The sequence below is a fragment of the Eubalaena glacialis genome, chromosome 8 (assembly GCF_028564815.1).
Source record: "Eubalaena glacialis isolate mEubGla1 chromosome 8, mEubGla1.1.hap2.+ XY, whole genome shotgun sequence".
Lineage (NCBI taxonomy): Eukaryota > Metazoa > Chordata > Mammalia > Artiodactyla > Balaenidae > Eubalaena > Eubalaena glacialis.
Genome location: NC_083723.1, coordinates 125,603,496 through 125,624,036, shown reverse-complemented (window position 1 = coordinate 125,624,036; position 20,541 = coordinate 125,603,496).

The following is a 20,541-nucleotide window of genomic DNA, read 5'->3' as shown; positions in this document are numbered from 1 at the left end:
CCTTACTTCTCTCCTTCTGTCTCCTTCCTTGTGCCTTTGTGCTGTGCCACATTCAGCAGTAGAAATTCTCACACTAATTGTCTACGGAGAAGCTCTACTATGTTTTTATCTGAAGGAAGAAACTAAAAACCTGTGGACACAGAGTTCACAATACAAACAAACCCTGCATCTTGACATCTGAGACAGGAGAGCTGGTGTATGAGTGTGTACAGTTTATGTGAGTGTGTGTGTGTGTGTGCATGTAAAATGTCATGGAGCTTCATCTGGAACCTGAGGGTGTCAGGACAGCTGGCTGCCCAGGGTGTGGTCAGCAAGAGATGCAAAGATGGACAATCCATGCATTCTATGGACACACAGGCATGGGATTTCCCACGATCACCCAGACTCCACAATGAAAATGGTCCCTGGACTTCCCTGGTGGCACAGTGGTTAAGAGTCCTCCTGCCAACGCAGGGGACAAGGGTTTGATCCCTGGTCCGGGAAGATCCCACATGCCGCGGAGCAACTAACCCCGTGCACCACAACTACTGTGCCTGTGCTCTAGAGCCCGCGAGCCACAACTACTGAGCCCTCGTGCCACAACTACTGAAGCCCGCGTGCCTAGAGCCCATGTTCTGCAACAGGAGAAGCCACCACAATGAGAAGCCCGTGCGCCACGGCCAAGAGTAGCCCCCGCTCGCAACAACTAGAGGAAGCCCGCGCGCAGCAACGAAGACCCAATGCAGACAAAAGTGAATAAATAAAAATAAATAAAAAAGAAAAAAAAAAAAAGAAAGTGGTCCCTGCAGGAACCAAAGCAAATAAAGGCTCCCTGGACTCTTCTGTGAGTTCCCTGAATTGAATATAGCATCACCCATTAAGACTGAAATGGTAAGAGGAGAAAACCATAAGCTCAGAAGAACTAATTTTTGGTTATTATTTGTAAGCTATTAGTAAATCAATACGAACACCATCCTCAGAATGTAGAGACAGCCACTCTATACAAGTGTTTCTTCCTGATACAATTCTTTATTGACCATGTTCCCTGAAGAGGGAATTTGAAAAACAATGCAACTGCTTTGCATGCTCCTTGTCTGGTAATTAAACATCTCTGGAGAAAGAATGATTGGTTACTGAAGCTAGTTACACCTTGTGTGTTAAAAATGTAGACTGGTGTTGAAAATTAACTTAAAAAAAAAAAGAAAAGAAAATGGCAGAGGCAGATAAATATTTGATAGAGGTGGGAGGGAATGAAGAAAGTCTGGCTTTAGACAGGATATTGGTTTTCCTCTGATAAACATCACATTATTCACAAAATTAAATTTAAAAAGTGATAAGAAACTCTTAATAAGATGGGGCATGCGAGGTTTGTAGCCAGAATACAGTAGAGTTGTTAACAAATGGTGACAGCCATTTTTCTTTGCAAATTATTAATACTGAATGTTTGCATCCTACATAACAAACATGATGGAGGTTTGCATTATTCATCTGTGTTAGAAATTTTTGAAATTGTTTTCTCTATTGATGGCATTTGTTTTGAATTTTGCTGTATTCCCCCAGCCCCACCACACTTGCTTTAATGGCTGGATGTGAAGCCCTGAAGATACGGGGGACAGTGATACCTGAGAAGTTGCAAAACAGTGGCGGAAACGCAATTACGAACCCTTTCTTATCTGCAAAGCCACCATCCTAATGAAGAACAAACAGGCAGCGTTGGAAGTGGGTGTGCTCTGTGCCTCTCCTGCAGGAGAGAAGCCACAGGTGACATGCATTCTTCTCATGCAAATGTGCTCAGCCTGCTTTTAATAACTATAGCTTCACCTTGATTTCCTCTAAGCATAAAGAGCAACAAATGCCTCTTTTAATATCACAGTCACCCTGTGCCCTTCGTCTGGGAACTGCCTGAAAGGTCCTCCTCGAGTGCGGGTTATGTAATGGCGTGGCATCCACTCTATTGTAAAGCCCAAATGAACCTGGTTGTGAGCTCAAAAAGCTCGGGAACTGTTCTTTCTTCCCCAAGCACAGGGATGGTTGCCTGTTCCTAGACCCCACGAAGAGCTGGCTTATGCTCATTCAGGAAGAAAATAAAGCTGGAACTTTGAGAGTAGTCACAGAGCGAAGGAAAGACTGCCCAACGGGCAAAAAATGGCCTGGAACGTTCGATTATTATTCCCTTTCAGTGCCCGTCTCCCATTTCTTACCCCAGCAGCCAGTGACCCTCACTTATGGAATTTTATTTTTTTAAATAACGCATAGTTGATTTACAATGTTGTGTTCATTTCTGCTGTACAGCAAAGTGATTCAGTTATACACATATTTATATATATACACACACATTCTTTCTTTTTAGCATCTTTATTGGAGTATAATTGCTTTACAATGGTGTGTTAGTTTCTGCTGTATAACAAAGTGAATCAGCTATACATATACATATATCCCCATAGCCCCTCCCTCTTGCGTCTCCCTCCCACCCTCCCTATCCCACCCCTCTAGGTGGTCACAAAACACCGAGCTGATCTCCCTGTGCTATGTGGCTGCTTCCCACTACCTATCTATTTTACATTTGGTAGTGTATATATGTCCATACCACTCTCTCACTTTGTTCAAGTTTACCCTTCCCCCTCCCCGTGTCCTCAAGTCCATTCTCCTCATCTGCGTCTTTATTCTGGTCCTGCCCCTAGGTTCTTCAGAACCTTTTTTTTTTTTTTTTTTGATTCCACATATATGTGTTAGCATATGGTATTTGTTTTTCTCTTTCTGACATACTTCACTCTGTATGACAGACTCTAGGTCCATCCACCTCACTACAAATAACTCAGTTTCATTTCTTTTTATGGCTGAGTAATATTCTATTGTATACAAGTGTCCATCTGTTGATGGACACTTAGGTTGCTTCCATGTCCTGAATATCGTAACTAGAGCTGCAATGAACACTGTGGTACATGATTATTTTTGAATTATGGTTTTCTCAGGGTATAAGCCCAGTAGTGGGATTGCTGGGTCATATGGTAGTTCTCTTTTTAGTTTCATAAGGAACCTCCACACTGTGCTCCATAGTGGCTGTATCAATTTACATTCCCACCAACAGTGCAAGAGGGTTCCCTTTTCTCCACACCCTCTCCAGCATTTATTGTTTGTAGATTTTTAGTGATGGCCATTCTGATGGGTATGACGTGGTACCTCATTGTAGTTTTGATTTGCATTTCTCTAATGATTAGTGATGTTGAGCATCCTTTCATGTATTTGTTGGCAATCTGTATATCTTCTTTGGAGAAACGTCTATTTAGGTCTTCTGACCATTTTTGGATTGGGTTGTTTGTTTTTTTGAAATTGAGCTGCATGAGCTGCTTGTATATTTTGGAGATTAATCCTTTCTCAGTTGCTTCGTTTGCAAATACTTTCTCTCATTCTGAGAGTTGTCTTTGCATCTAGTTTATCGTTTCCTTTGCTGGCCAAAAGCTTTTAGTTTCATTAGGTCCCATTTGTTTATTTTTGTTTTTATTTCCATTTCTCTAGAAGGTGGGCCAAAAAGGATCTTGCTGTGATTTATGTCACAGAGTGTTCTGCCTATGTTTTGCTCTAAGACTTTTATAGTGTCTGGCCTTACATTTAGGTCTGTAAACCATTTTGAGTTTATTTTTGATATGATGTTGGGGAGTGTTCTAATTTCATTCTTTTACATGTACCTGTCCAGTTTTCCCAGCACCACTTATTGAAGAGGCTGTCTTTTCTCCATTGTATATTCCTGCCTCCTTTACCAAAGATAAGGTAACCACATGTGCATGGCTTATCTCTGGGCTTTCTATCCTGTTCCATTGATCTATATTTCTGTTTTTGTGCCAGTACCATACTGTCTTGATGACTGTAGCTTTGTAGTATAGTCTGAAGTCCAGGAGCCTGATTCCTCCAGCTCCGTTTTCCTCTCTCAAGATTGCGTTGGCTATTCAAGGTCTTTTGTGTTTCCATACAAACTGTGAAATTTTCTCGTTCTGTGAAAAATGCCATTGGTACTTTGATAGGGATTGCATTGAATCTGTGGATTGTTTTGGGTAGTATAGTCATTTTCACAATGTTGATTCTTCCAATCCAAGAACATGGTATATCTCTCCATCTGTTTGTATCATCTTTAATTTCCTTCATCAGTGTCTTATATAGTTTTCTACATACAGGTCTTTTGTCTCCTTAGGTAGGTTTATTCCTACGTATTTTATTCTTTTTGTTGCAATGGTAAATGGGAGTGTTTCCTTAATTTCTCTTTCAGATTTTTCATTAGTGTATAGGAATGCAAGAAACTTCTGTGCATTAATTTTGTATACTACTTTACCAAATTCATCGATTAGCTCTAGTAATTCTCTGGTAGCATGTTTAGGATTCTCTATGTATAGTATTATGTCATCTGCAAACAGTGACAGCTTTACTTCTTCTTTTCCATTTGGATTCCTTTTATTTCTTTTTCTTCTCTGATTGCTGTGGCTAAAACTTCCAAAACTATGTGGAATAACAGTGGTGACAGTGGGCAACCTTGTCGTGTTCCTCATCTTAGTGGAAACGGATTCAGTTTTTCATCATTGAGAACACTGTTGGCTGTGGGTTTGTCATATATGGCCTTTCTTATGTTGAGGTAAGTTCCCTCTATGCCTACTTTCTGGAGGGTTTTTATCATAAATAGGTGTTGAATTTTGTCAAAAGTTTTCTCTGCATCTGTTGAAATGATCATATGGTTTTTCTCCTTCAATTTGTTAATATGATGTATCACATTGATTGATTTGCGTATATTGAAGAATCCTTGCATTCCTGGGATAAACCCCACTTGATCATGGTGTATGATCCTTTTAATGTGCTGTTGGATTCTGTTTGCTAGTATTTCGTTGAGAATTTTTGTATCTACGTTCATCAGTGAAACTGGCCTGTAGTTTTCTTTTTTTGTAACATCTTTGCCTGGTTTTGGTATCAGGGTGATGGTGGCCTCATGGAATGAGTTTGGGAGTGTTCCTCTCTCTGCTATATTTTGGAAAAGTTTGAGAAGGATAGGTGTTAGCTCTTCTCTAAATGTTTGATAGAATTCGCCTGTGAAGCCATCTGGTCCTGGGCTTTTGTTTGTTGGAAGATTTTTAATCACAGTTTCAATTTCAGTGCTTGTGATTGGTCTGTTTATATTTTCTATTTCTTCCTGGTTCAGTCTCAGAAGGTTGCTCTTTTCTAAGAATTTGTCCATTTCTTCCAGGTTGTCCATTTTATTGGCATATAGTTGCTTGTAGTAATCTCTCATGATCCTTTGTATTTCTGCAGTGTCAGTTGTTACTTCTCCTTTTTCATTTCTAATTCTGTTGATTTGAGTCTTCTCCCTTTTTTTCTTGAGGAGTCTGGCTAATGGTTTATCAATTTTGTTTATCTTCTCAAAGAACCAGATTTTAGTTTTATTGATCTTTGCTACTGTTTCCTTCATGTCTTTTTCATTTATTTCTGATCTGATCTTTATGATTTCTTTCCTTCTGCTAACTTTGGGGTTTTTTGTTCTTCTCTCTCTAATTGCTTTAGGTGTAAGGTTAGGTTGTTTATTTGAGATTTTTCTTGTTTCGTGAGGTAGGATTGTATTGCTATAAACTTCCCTCTTAAAACTGCTTTTGATGCATCTCATAGGTTTTGGGTTGTCATGTTTTCATTGTCATTTATTTGTAGGTATTTTTTGATTTCCTCTTTGATTTCTTCAGTGATCTCTTGGTTATTTAGTAGTGTACTGTGTAGCCTCTATGGGTTTGTATTTTTTACAGATTTTTTCCTGTAATTGATATCTAATCTCATAGCATTGTGGTCGGAAAAGATACATGATATGATTTCAATTTTCTTAAATTTACCAAGGCTTCATTTGTGACCCAAGATATGATCTCTCCTGGAGAATGTTCCATGAGCACTTGAGAAGAAAGTATATTCTGTTGTTTTTGGATGGAATGTCCTATAAATATCAATTAAATCCATCTTGTTTAATGTATCATTTAAAGCTTGTGTTTCCTTATGTATTTTCATTTTGGATGATCGTCCATTGGTGAAAGCGGGGTGTTAACGTCCCCTACTATTATTGTGCTACTGTCAATTTCCCCTTTTATCACTGTTAGCATTTGCCTTATGTATTGAGGTGCTTCTATGTTGGGTGCATAAATATTTACAATTGTTATGTTTTCTTCTTGGATTGATCCCTTGATTATTATGTAGTGTCCTTCTTTCTATCTTGTAATAGTCTTTGTTTTAAAGTCTATTTTGTCTGATATGAGAATTGCTAGTCCAGCTTTCTTTTGACTTCCATTTGCATGGATATCTTTTTCCATCCCCTCACTTTCAGTCTGTATGTGTCCCTAGGTCTGAAGTGGGTCTCTTGTAGACAGCATATACACAGGTCTTGTTTTTGTGTCCATCAGCCAGTCTATGTCTTTTGGTGGGAGCATTTAATCCATTTACATTTAAGGTAATTATCGATATGTATGTTCCTATTACCATTTTCTTAATTGTTTTGGGTTTGTTATTGTAGGTCTTTTCCTTCTCTTATGTTTCCTGCCTAGAGAAGTTCCTTTAGCATTTGTTGTAAAGCTGGTTTGGTGGTGTTGAATTCTCTTAGCTTTTGCTTGTCTGTAAAGGTTTTAATTTCTCCATCAAATCTGAATGAGATCCTTGCTGGGTAGAGTAATCTTGGTTGTAGGTTCTTCCCTTTCATCACTTTAAGTATATCATGCCACTCCCTTCTGGCTTGTAGAGTTTCTGCTGAGAAATCAGCTGTTAACCTTATGGGAGTTCCCTTGTATGTTATTTGTTGCTTTTCCCTTGCTGCTTTTAATATTTTTCCTTTGTATTTAATTTTTGATAGTTTCATTAATATGTGTCTTGGCATGTTTCTCCTTGGATTTATCCTGTATGGGACTCTGCGCTTCCTGGACTTGATTGACTATTTCCTTTCCCATATTAGGGAAGTTTTCAACTATAATCTCTTCAAATATTTTCTCAGTCCCTTTCTTTTTCTCTTCTTCTTCTGGGACCCCTATAATTCGAATGTTGGTGCGTTTAATGTTGTCCCAGAGGTCTCTGAGACTGTCCTCAATTCTTTTCATTCTTTTTTTCTATTCTGCTCTGTGGTAGTTATTTCCACTATTTTATCTTCCAGGTCATTTACCCGTTCTTCTGCCTCAGTTACTCTGCTATTGATTGCTTCTAGAGAATATTTAATTTCATTTATTGTGTTGTTCATCATTTTTTGTTTGCTCTTTAGTTCTTCTAGTTCCTTGTTAAACGTTTCTTGTATTTCCTCCATTCCATTTCCAAGATTTTGGATCATCTTTACTATTATTACTCTGAATTCTTTTTTAGGTAGACTGCCTATTTCCTCTTCATTTGTTTGGTCTGGTGTGTTTTTACCTTGCTCCTTCATCTGCTGTGTATTTCTCTGTCTTCTCATTTTGCTTAACTTACTGTGTTTGGGGTCTCCTTTTCGCAGGCTGCAGGTTCGTAGTTCCCATTGTTTTTGGTGTGTGCCCCAGTGGGTAAGGTTGGTTCAGTGGGTTGTGTAGGCTTCCTGGTGGAGGGGACTGGTTCCCTGTTCTGGTGGATGAGGCTGGATCCTGTCTTTCTTTTGGGCAGGACCGAGTCCAGTGATGTGTTTTGGGGTGTCTGTAAACTTATTATGATGTTAGGCAGCCTCTCTGCTAATGGGTGGGGTTGTGTTCCTGTCTTGCTAGTTGTTTGGCATAGGGTTTCCAGCACTGTAGCTTGCTGGTCATTGAGTGGAGCTGGGTCTTAGCGTTGAGATGGAGATCTTTGGGAGAGTTTTCGCCGTTTGATATTACGTGGGGCTGGGAGGTCTCTGGTGGAGCAATGTCCTGAACTTGGCTCTCGCACCTCAGAGGCTCAGGCCTGACACCTGGCTGGAGCACCAAGACCCTGTCAGCCACATGGCTCAGAAGAAAAGGGAGGGAAAAAAAAAGAAAGAAAAAATAAAATAAAATTAAAAAGTTAATAAAATAAAAAATAAAATATCATTAAAAATAAAAAAGTAATAAAAGAAAAAACAAAAAAGAAAGAAAGAAAGAAGAGAGCAACCAAACCAAAAAACCAATCCACCATTGATAACAAGCGCCAAAAAACTAAAAACAAACAAACAAACAAAAAAAACGGACAGACAGAACCTTAGGACAAATGGTGAAAGTAAAAGTATATAGACAAAATCACACAAAGAAGCACATATACACTCACAAAAAGAGAAAAAGTATAAAAAAATATATATATATATATAAAAAGGAAGAGAGCAACCAAATCAATAAACAAATCTACCAATGATAATACGCTCTAAATAGTAAACTAAGATAAACATAAAACCAGAAACAAATTAGATGCAGAAAGCAAACCCCAAGTGTACAGTTGCTCCCAAAGTCCACCTCCTCAATTTTGGGATGATTCGTTGTCTATTCAGGTATTCAACAGATGCAGGCACATCAAGTTGATTGTGGAGCTTTAATCCGCTGCTCCTGAGGCTGCTGGGAGAGATTTCCCTTTCTCTTCTGTGTTCGCACAGCTCCCGGGGTTCAGCTTTGGATGTGGCCCCGCCTCTGCGTGTAGGTCGCCTGAGGGCGTCTGTTCTTCGCTCAGACAGGACGGGGTTAAAGGAGCAGCTGATTCGGGGGCTCTGGCTCAGTCAGGCCGGGGGGGAGGGAGCGGTACGGAGGAGGCGGGGCGAGCCTGCGGCGGCAGAGGCGTCGTGACGTTGCACCAGCCCGAGGCGCGCCATGCGCTCTCCCGGGGGAGTTGTCCCTGTATCACGGGAGCCTGGCCGTGGCGGGCTGCACAGGCTCCCGGGAGGGGCGGTGTGGAGCGTGAACTGGGCTCGCACACAGGCTTCTTGGTGGCGGCAGCAGCAGCCTTAGCGTCTCATGCCCGTCTCTGGGGTCCGCGCTGGTAGCCGCGGCTCGCGCCCGTCTCTGGAGCTCGTTTAGGCAGTGCTCTGAATCCCCTCTCCTCGCGCACCAGGAAACAGAGAGGCAAGAAAAAGTCTCTTGTCTCTTCGGCAGCTGCAGACCTTTTCCCGGACTCCCTCCCGGCCAGCTGTGGTGCGCTAACCCCCTCAGGCTGTGTTCATGCAGCCAACCCCAGTCCTCTCCCTGGCATCTGGCCTCCGACGCTCCCAGGCCCCACCTGCCCTGGCGGGTGAGCAGACAAGACTCTCAGGCTGGTGAGTCAGCACCGATTCTCTGTGCGGGAATCTCTCCGCTTTGCCCTCTGCACCCCTGTTGCTGCGCTCTCCTCCGTGGCTCCGAAGCTCCCCCAACCCCGGCTCACCCCCCGTCTCCACCAGTGAATGCGCTTCCCAGTGTGTGGAAACTTTTCCTCCTCCACAGTTCCCTCCCAGAGGGGCAGGTCCCATCCTTATTCTTTTGTCTCTGTTTTTTCTTTTTTCTTTTGCCCTACCCAGGTACGTGGGGGAGTTTCTTGCCTTTTGGGAGGTCTGAGGTCTTCTGCCAGCATTCAGTGGGTGTTCTGTAGGAGTTGTTCCACATATAGATGTATTTTTGATGTATTTGTGGGGAGGAAAGTGATCTTCACGTCTTACTCCTCCGTCATCTTGAAGATCCCCCTCTACATTCCTTTTTCATATTCTTTTCCATTATGGTTTATCACAGGATACTGAATATAGTTCCCTGTGCTATACAGTAGGAACTTGTTGTTTATCCATTCCCTATGTAATAGTTTACATCCACTAATCCCAAACTCCCAATCCATCCCTCCCCCAACCCTGTCCCCCTTGGCAATCACAAGTCTGTTCTCTATGTCTACGAGTCTGTTTCTGTTTCATAGATAGGTTCATTTGTATCATGTTTTAGATTCCACATATAAGTGATATCATATGGTATTTGTCTTTCTCTGTCTGACTTACTTCACTCAGTATGATTACCTCCTTGTCCAGCCATGTTGCTGCAAACGGCATTATTTCATTCTTTTTATGGCTGAGTAGTATTCCATTGTATATATGTACCACATCTTCTTTATCCATTCGTCTGTTGGTGGACATTCACTTTTAATCACTGAGCATCTAGCCTGAGCCAGGCACTGTGTTGGGCTCTGTGGTACTGCAATGGATGGACGACATGGGTATTCATGATCAATGCCAAAAGGAAGTGATCTCTAGCAGGATGGGGATAGCCAGATCAGGAACATCTCAGTGGTGGCACCTTGACGGGTACAGGAGTGGTGCCTGCTCTGGCCACCACCTACAACACTGGCTGCCCAGCTGCTCCTGTGTGTGTAAGAATGCCACTGCCTTGAAGATCAGGTGTGCCTGACCACAGCCTATTCACATGAATTCTGCCTTGTTCTACACACAGTCAAGGAAAACTTTCCAAGTGGCTATTTCAGTGTAACATAAACAAAAATCTAACATTTATGTGGTGCTTTATGATTCTCTCTGTATCTGCCAAGGTCTTATGTCAGCTGATCTCCTCACTAACCCTATGAAGGAGACAGGAAGGTATCAGAGTACCTAGCAGAGAATCAAATGGGAGCTCAGGGTCACCCCAGGGAATGTCAACGTTTTGGCTAGGTTTCAAGACTCCCGGGTCTGAATTCAGACGTCTTATTACTATGCACACCAGTTACGTGGCATCGTTGAGAAAAACAAACCCACTTTTAAAACTGAATGTTTCAATTTTTATAATTTATACGTATTGATTTCATAAATATTTATTGAGCACATAAGAAACAGCAAAAAAAACTTTAATAGGGAAACTGTTATAGAATAATCTATAATTATTTCCCTGTTTAATGTCTAACAGTGATACGTGTGTAGGAGAAAATAAAATAGAATTTGGAAACAGTGTGACTGAGGGGTGGGGGAAAGATTTTAGGTAGAGCGGATGGTAAAAGCCTCTCCGAGGAGGTGATGTTCAGGTTGACTTGAACAATGAGGAGGACACAGCCACACAACTATCTGTGACAGAGGAAACGGCAGAGATAAGGGCTCTAATGCAGAAAGAACTTGGCGTATTTGAGGAAGAGAAAGTGGACCAATATGTCCAGAGTATGGAGAGTGCAGAGAAGAGGGATCCTACAAGGCCAGGGAAACAGGATGTGTGCACCTTGGATCTTGGTAAGGAGCTTCAGGTTATGATGTGCAGGAGGGTGATCTGATCGGATTATCCTTCTTGCAGGATCACTCTGGCTTCCTTATGGAGAATGGCTTATAGGAGGGAAGAAAGTGAGCAGGGCGATCTTTTGGGAGGGACTTCAGTGATCCAGGCAAGAGATGATGGTGGCTAGGACTCACATGGTGGCAATGGCGGTGGAGTATAATGAATTGATTGGATATATATTTTGAATTTAGGATTGATAGGAGATGCCGAATGGGTGAGAATGACCATGAGAAAAAAGAGGAATAAATTATAGCTCGAAGGTTTTTGATCTGAGCAACTGGGTGATTATTGGTACCCCTTGCTGAGATGGGAAACTATGGTAAGGGAAGAATTTTGGTAAGCTACGGGGATGACGGGTCATATTTTGACTGAGTGGGGATTCTACGTGGACTGGTCAGAGAGGCATTTTGAAAACTGAGTTTGGAGATCAAATGTGAGGTCAAGGCTAGAGACAGAAAATTGGAAATCATCACCATATACATAGTACCTAAGGCCATGGACTTGGATGAGCTCATCCAGAAATGAGATATATCAGAAAAGAGAAGACAGACCAGACTTGGGCTCTAATGTATTTCAACATTAAGAGGTCAAGCTGAGGAGATGGAACCAATCAAGAAACTCAAAAAGGAGCAGCCACTGCCGTAAAAGGGAAAATCCCAAGAGAGTGTTTCAAGATGGAGGTCAGCTATATCAGACATTGCTGAAACGGAAAATAAAACAAACACAGAAAAGATGTTGAGGGCAGAGGAGACTGTGGGTCTCCAGAAACCCTGGAACCTGTTGGACTTGAGAAGATTAGCCAATACTCAGGTGCTTCTTTCTTTCTCATTCCATTGAGGCAAGTAGTCAATGGGGAAACAGTTTCTCCAAAATTTCATTTAGTAAAGTTTAAATGTCTGAATGAAAAGTTGGTCCATTCCAAAAGCATATTCTGAGCCCCTTAATGGATGAGTTTAATAAATATCCATCGTTATCATGCAGATGTCCTTAGATGATGGACTTGGTGGTTGACCTTTGATGGGATCATTAGTGAGCACTGCCTCCTGGTACTTTCGGGACCAGGATCGTTGCTTCATTATCCTTTGGAGACACATGAGAAATTTGAAGGGAGGTTTCATTTTCAGTTTATTGAGAGATATACAGTAAGTGGAAGTGAGGAACTGGAAAATGGAAGCAGAATCACTAGTTTTATGATAAGAACAATGAGGGAGTGAACTAATGACCAAGCCAGCTTCAATCATTAACACCTTACTGGAATTAGATTATTAGTTCTAGAACCTGAGGGTGAGACGCACAGGCCAGAGTGAGCCTGAGAAAAATGATGGTGAGGGATCGGAGAGTTGAAGGCAACTTGATGGCAAGGGAGAGATCAGAAAAGGACAGAGTGGACGGCCATACATCTCTCTTCCCTCATAGTTTGACTCGGATCAGATTATGACTTCCCGTGTTTAAAACCAAAGGATAGTGGAGTTATTTGAAAGGGACTTGGGAAAGAGCTTATATCCTGTCCCTTTTATAGTCCTAGTGAATTTTCTAAATGAATGGACGTATGGGGAAGCAGAGCAAATGACATGCCAATCAAGACAGGAAACTGAAATAAGAATATAGACTAGTGGTCCAGAAACAAGCAGATAAAGACAATAGGCTGCCCTCCAAATTATTTCCCTATGTGATCCTAGTACACACAGAGGCTGACCTCTGAATTTTTGCACTTATAAAATGAGAATTTTACGATATTTTTCTGAACATGACCATCTCATTTAGTAGAATGGTGTGAAGTTAACTCAAAATAGCTATCACTTGTTTAACTATATTTGGTTTTACCTAATTTTTAACTTCTAAAAAAACATAAAGACCTAAATGAACCTTTCATTTGTTTAAATGAACCTGAGATTTCTCTAAGGAATACACAGTGCACTAAAAGTTTTGTTAATCTTATTATTTCTCTTGAACTTCTCCCCATAAGAGAATTTAAACATTGCAAACCACTTAAATATATCTAAAACAGAATGATCAAAAATAAGGTGGACGAGACCTATGGTTCAGGTCATGATGGAGTAATGAGTTATCAGACTTACCCTCCCACTATAAGCAATTAATAACACTGGACAGAACACATAAAACAAATTCAGGTACTGGATTACAGATAGTGCAGGGCCGTGACCCTTGAAAGTAGGGCCAGCACAAAGCAAGCTCCGTGTCCACACCAGCTGTCCGCCTAGGGTGACGTTCAACCTACAGCACAGAGAGGTGGAGACCACAGGGAGCAGTGGCCTCACTGGGGGGGAGGAAACAGGAATCACAGCCTGAATCTGCCAAAGCAGCTGGCACACGGGGGCGTCACCAGTCTCCGATGTAGACCTGCTCTGACCAGCCGGGAAACCAACTGCCTGAACAAAACTCAAACTCTTTAAAGAAATTTTAAAAATTCAGATTCTCGACAACTCAGAATCCACAATGTGTGCTACATTAAACTAAAAGTTATTAGACATCCAGAGGACCAGGAAACTAACCCATAACCTGGGGGAAATAATTCCATAGGAATAGACTGAGGGACGATGGATGGAATAACAGCACAAGAACTTTGCGACAGTTGTTATAAACTGTTCAATAATTAAAAAAAAAAGATATACACAATACTCGCACCTTTTTAATTGGGCTATTTCCCTTTTTATTATTGATTATAGTCTTTATGTTTTCTAGGTACAAATCTCTTGTCAATACAGGATGCGCAAAAATTCTCTCCTATTCTGTGAACTGTTTTTCCACTTCCTTGATGGTGTTCATTAATGCACAAAACATTTAATTTTGATAAAATCCAATTCATCTATTTTTTCTTCGTTAGTGCTTTTGGTGTCACATCTTAGAAACAACTGCTTAATCCAAGGTCACATTTAATGATATTTTTAAAGGTGATATTTTTTTCTTTTCAGATATTATATATTAATTATATATTATATTTTCTTTTCAGTTCTAGAATTTCTATTTGGCTCAATTTTAGATGATGCCTATGGTTGTTTTCTAAGAGTTTAATAGTTTTAGCTCTTACGTTTAGTCTTTGATCATTAATTTATTTGGAAGGAAAATTTCTGCCTAAAGAAAAAGACAAGAAAAAGTCATTCTCATAGGATGAGAAGAAAACAAACAGAGAAATTGACTCTCTGGTTAGACCAGCCCAGGTGCTAAAGTTAGCTCTGACACTCTTTTCTCTGTGACCCCAGGAAGGTTACTTAATGTTTCTGAGCCTGAGTTTTACCAACTATAAAATGGAGATGATAACATCTGTGTTGTCTGTAGCTGTTTTTGCCACTATTATAATCCTTTCCATCATGTTGTACAGTTTCATCAGAAGAACATTAACGTGAGAATCACTGTTCATGGGTTTTAAGACCAGGTTTCCAACTTACTGGTTCTGTGACATAGGAGCGTTTGCCTCTCTGAATCTCAGTTTCCTCATCTGTGAAACGGAGGATGAGTAAGATCATCACTCAGGTCCTTTCCAGCACTAAACTTTCTGTTACTAATCTAAAGAATGCATTTGGCAAATGGTTAAGATTCCCCCTTAGGGAATTACATTCCGTTTAAAAACCTGCTTTTTTGTTTGATGGACTTGGCTACCGGCACTAGCCTCTGCTTCCAAACAAATATTTGCCTTAAGTGAGAGAGAATACTTTGGGTAAAAATAATAATATATAAAATCACTTTCTCTTGCCTTGGACACTATTTTCATAGAGAAAAGACAAATACAATTTTTATCATTTCTGAGTTTCTGAAGTGCACGAACTGAGGTTTATTTTGCAGGTCTCACAGCCCACTTAAAAAAGATTCATTTTTTGCCTCTCTATTGAGATCAGCTTAGATTTCAGCTGCCTACTGTGCCATGGAATGATCCAAAGACACAGCCCAGAGCCTGAGTCCAAAACACTGTAAATCAAGCAGTGGGGACTCCCTATGGAAACACCAGCTACAGAGGCGAGTTCTTATTAGCATCGGGATATAAGGCTCCATGCGTTCATTTTTCATCGCTGGAAAGTAGGGCAGTCATGGGGCCACCATGACTCCGCCTCCCAAGTGGAAATTCTGTGATGCAGTTTGCAAGCCCTGGGGACCTGCACTGGATCAAGGGAGGTATCTGTCAGGTCCTTCTTCTCTGGGGGCTGGAGAGGCTACCTGTGGCCCGAGGGAAGACGATCACATCGGCCAGCAAGGCGACGTGAGGGGACACAGAGGCGCTACAGGAAGGGTCCTCTGTGCTCAGCAGCATCCCCGATGCACGGTGGGGAATGGTCTCCATGCTGTCTGTCCACGTGACTCCACTCTGCTGTCACTGACGTGCCACTTCCAGCTCTGACTCTTTCTGACCGGGATGGGAGCCAGATGCACCAGCATAAATGTACAAAATGAAATACAATTCTTCAAGGGTCGTGTGCCAGGAACCAAATGGACTTGAGCACAAGTCTGGTGTGGAGGCTTGTTCTGAGCGCAGCTTCAATCCAATCACGCAGTCGGCTTTTATAAAATTGCCAAACTCTGGGCCACTTCAACGACTTCAAGCTCCATCTCTGGAAGCCGAGCACCCTTCATTCATCGCTGATGAAAATAAAAGCCCATTTTACAGAATGAATTGAAGACAGAATCCATTCCGTGGTTCCATCTGTAGTTGCTACCTGGATCAGTAACATAGAAAAATAGACACTGAGAACAAAACCTAATCCTGCCTTTCATTTTCTGGTTTGAAATAAAACAGGATATTGATATGCAAGTAGAGAGGCTCATTAATTCACGAGAAATCGTTCGAGGCAGTAGAGATCATGATAAGTAAATGATTCTGGTTGAATTGATAAGTTTGGCTCTGACCGCCATTATTCCAGGATCACTGAGTAGTAGTCTCCACCGTGGATTCTGCCTGATGTGAGTTTTCTGGACTCGGTTGCTGCACTATGCCGGGGTCTCTGAGCTTCCGTTGTAACTGTCTATAAATCACCTTCCTGATCGCTCAGATGAAAGCAGAATGTGTGTGTTTGCTGAGATGGATTTGCTGCCTTCTGTTTCTGAAAGGTGTATGAAGCAACAGCAGACCCTGGAGGAGAAGTTAAGCTGATTTGTGTTCTTTATCAGGAGGCTTTTGGCTGAAGGCGAGAGTCCAGCGTTGCTCAGCTAAGGTGGGCTGCCCTCCTCAGAGGCCGGCGGTCCCAGGGCAGGAAGAGCCAAACGCTAAACAACCTTGGAAGAAAAAGGAGCGGATCCTCTTCCTCTACCATGAGCCCCTCCTAGCTGGGCAGGGCAGCAGTGGAGATGCATCTAGTCCCAGGTTACTTTGCGAGCTCAGGCACATGAGATGTCAATTTCCTCGTGTAAGACACGTGAGTTGGAATGCAAGGGCCCAATGACAAAGTTCTAGTTTTCTCCAAGTGCCTGAGACCATGGTTTAAGGGTCTTCATGCTCGGGCTTTGCAATTTAGCTATTTCCTTAAATCTCTTCATGGTCGAGGGGTCAATTCTGGGGTGAAAAGTGGCAGCCACCTCTGGGGTGAGGCGGGATCTCTACTTCATGCTGAGAGGGCTCAGGGCCCAGCAAAGCAGGAGAGACCCGCAGCGCCCTTGCCCATCTGAAGGAATGAATGAGCTGGCATGGAACTACCGATAGTGAACTTGGGCTGGGAGGAGAGAGGAGACCATTATGATGGATGCAGAGTGGCCAGACCCCTGCTGTTCACCTCAGCAGGATGCCAGCTGGGCGGGGCTCTGGGTCCCTCCCACAGAGCCAGGGCTAAGGGTCAGGGATGACTCACATGGGGCCTGGAACCCCGCTGAATCCTCTAAGAGCCTGTGTAGCTGCTGGCTATACCCTATTTGTCTTCCAAAGAGGAAAAGCTGACAGTTGGAAGCCCCGGGCTGGCGGGTCAGGCCGGAGCTGCTGAGATGCCCTCAGACCATATGCCATTGACAGGTGGCGGCTCGCTGAGCACGCTGTGGGCTCTCGGCTCCCAGAGGAACTGGCCTCAGCTGGACTTGAACAAATATGACCACTGGGGACAGGCGGCCAAAGTGAGGAGAAATGCAACCTAGTAAGACCACCTTTTCTCAGGCCATCGGCTTCCAACAAAGTTCCTGTTTGGAAAAACACCTGGTGTCTGTCGAACAGAAATCAACATTGGAGGGTACTTTCTCTGGGAGAAGGTTGACATGCAGAAGTCCTCTGTGTGTTATAAATAATATTCCTAATTACTGCACGTCCCGTAGCTGCTAATCTGGGCAAGATGGAATCTTCTGTGAGGTTTTCAGAGAGAAGCCCCTCAGGAGAGGTATGAACAGATTTCAGGAAGCAGAAAAATTCCATATTTCCATTTGGTAACAGGAAAATGTTCCAGAAACTTAAGTTTTTAAGTTACTTAAGTTTTTTTTCTTTTTTTTTCCCTCCAGTCAATGAAGACTTGCTTCAGCCTGATTCCACAGTCCATGTGGTAACACAGCTCAGAACACATGATGGGAAATAGTGCTACAAAGGGAGCCGGGAATCCGCTTTGTTCTAGCCCCACAAGCTACGGACAGCACGTGTGGTCCGGCCAAACCACCCCGGACTTAGAGGTGGGAGATGAATGTGAACCGTCTGGCTCCTCGCTTCTTCAGGGAGTGTTCACTGAGGTTTTCTGAATCTCAGATTTTTCACCCTTAAAAAGTGGGGAGATAAATAACTACCTCTCTGGATTGCTGTGATGATGAAAGACAGTGTCAGTGGTAACATAGGCTTAACATAAAGAAGATTCTCACTACTTAGATTTCATTGTCTTAAGGTCATCAAGTAGTGGTAGAAGCTATGCCATATGTTCACCAAACTGGGTTATTTCTCCTGGACACACAGAAACACTACATTTTCCAGAATCCCTTATGTCCAGGGGGGCTGCACACCTGAGTTCTGGCCAATGGAATGTGGACCCAGGACATGGCCATCACTGCCAGGCTGGCCATAAACACGGCCAAGCTCTATCTTCTGCCCACACAGCTGGGAGTGAAGGACCCAGAGACTGGGAGACCACAGAGGAGAGGAAACGGCCTGGACAGAAAGATGCAAAGGCCCTGAGACCCTCCTCGGATGGGGGGTCCAGGGAGCCACCTGCTGGCAGTTAACTGTGCTGTAAGAAATATATGTTCCCCGGTTAAGCCATTGAGATTTAGGAAGTGTTGGCTAAGGAACAGAGCTGTAATTACCCTGAGTAATACGTGAACTAATTATGTGACCCCAGACACATCTTACCCTCCAGGTGCTGGTTTCCTCACCTATAAAATGGGTACAATGACATCTCTCCAATTCTCTCTCTCAGGATAAAAACAAGAGCATCAGTCAGAAGCTATTATCCTTGGCTGCTCATCTAAGGATTTTTTTTAATTTAGGTAGACTTGATGTACAATATTATGTATGTTTCAGGTGTACAACATAGTAATTCACAATTTTAAAGGTTATATTCCATTTATAATTATTATAAAATATTGGCTACATTCCCTATGCTGTACAATATATCCTTGTAGCTTACTTATTTTATATATAGTAGTTTTTACCTGTTAACCCCCTACCCCTTTCTTGGCCCTCCCCACTTCCCTCTCCCCACTGGTAACAACTAGTTTGTTCTTTATATCTGTGAGTCTATTTCTTTTTTGTTATAGTCACTAGTTTGTTGTATTTTTTTAGATTCCACATATAAGTGACATAATACAGTATTTGTTTTTCTCTGTCTGATTCATTTCACTAAGCCTAATGCCCTCTAAGTCCATCTATGTTGTTGCAAATGGCAGAATATCATTCTTTTTTTTATGGCTGAGTAGTATTCCATTGTGTGTGTGTGTGTATGTGTATATATACACCACATCTTCTTTATCCACTTATATGTTGATGGACACTTAGGTTGCTTCCATATCTTGGCAACTGTACAACATTGGGGTGCACATATCTTTTTGAATTAGTGTTTTCATTTTTTTTTCAGATATATACCCAAGAGTGAAATTGCTGGGTCATATCATAGCTCTATTTTTAGTTTTTTGAGAAATCACCATACTGTTTTCCACAGTGGCTGCACCAATTTACACTCCCACCAACAGTGTAAGAGGGTTCCAGTTTCTCCACAGCCTTGCCAACATTTGTTATTTGTGTCCTTTTTGATGATAGTCATTCTGACAGGTGTGAGGTGATATCTCATTGTGGTTTTAATTTGCATTTCTCTCATAATTAACGATGCTGAGTATCTTTTCATGTGCCTGTTGGCCATCTGTATGTCTTCTTTGGAAAAATGTCTATTCAGGTCTTCTGTCCATTTTTTAATCCAGGTTTTTTTTTTTTTTTGATGTTGAGTTGTATGAGCTGTTTATATATTTGGATATTAACTCTTATAGGTCACATTATTGCAAATATTTTTCCCCATTTGGTAGGTTGTCTTTTCATTTTGTTGATGGTTTCCTTTGCTGTGGAAAAGCTTTTATGTTTAGTTAGGTCCCATTTGTTTATTTTTGCTTTTATCTTCTTTGCTTTATGAGACGGATCCCCAAAAAATGTTCGTGCAATTTATGTCAAAGAGTGTTCTGCCTATGTTCTCTTCTAGGATTTTTATGGTTTCAGGTCTTACATTTAGGTCTTTAATCCATTTTGAGTTTATTTTTGTATATGGTGTTAGGAAGTGTTCTAATTTCATTCTTTTGCATGTAGCTGTCCAGTTTCCCCAGCACCACTTATTGAAGAGACTGTCTTTTCTCCATTGTATATTCTTGCCTCCTTTGTTGTAGATTAATTGAGCAAAACTGTGTGGGTTTATTTCTGCTCTCTCTATTCAGTTCCATTGAGCTATATGTCTGTTTTTGTGCCAGTACCATGCTGTTTTGATTACTATAGCTTTGTAGCTGAGGAATTTTTTAAAACGTAGACAACTGAGTTTTCCTGGAAGCCCCTTAGAACCCGTCTCCTGGTTGGGACCTCAGTGTGTACAATTTAAATGCTCCTTGGGTGTCTTAGAAGCAAGCAAGTATTGAAAACCACCATCGTACAAACGAAATCACTCTAAAAAATGAAAGGAACGGATGGCAACTTCTTATACTCAGATGTGAGTGTGGGATTGTTTTACGAGAAGACCAAACATACATCAGTCTGAGCGGAAAGTGAAAAGCTTGGGCGAGTGGGTTCATGTCACGTGGTCTTCCCTCTGAGTCACCACACCTCACAACTCCAGGGGGCGCCACTCATGTTCCCTCCCTGGGAGTTCACACAGAATGGTGCTGTCCAGGCTATGCTCTGTGACCCACGGGATGACGGAACTCTGTCCGGAGTCACTTCTTAAGCTTCCAGTAGTTTAGGAAGAGCTGAACATCTCAGGTGAGCATCTGAAGTGAGAGTGAAAACCCAGGTCCCTTTTCGGGG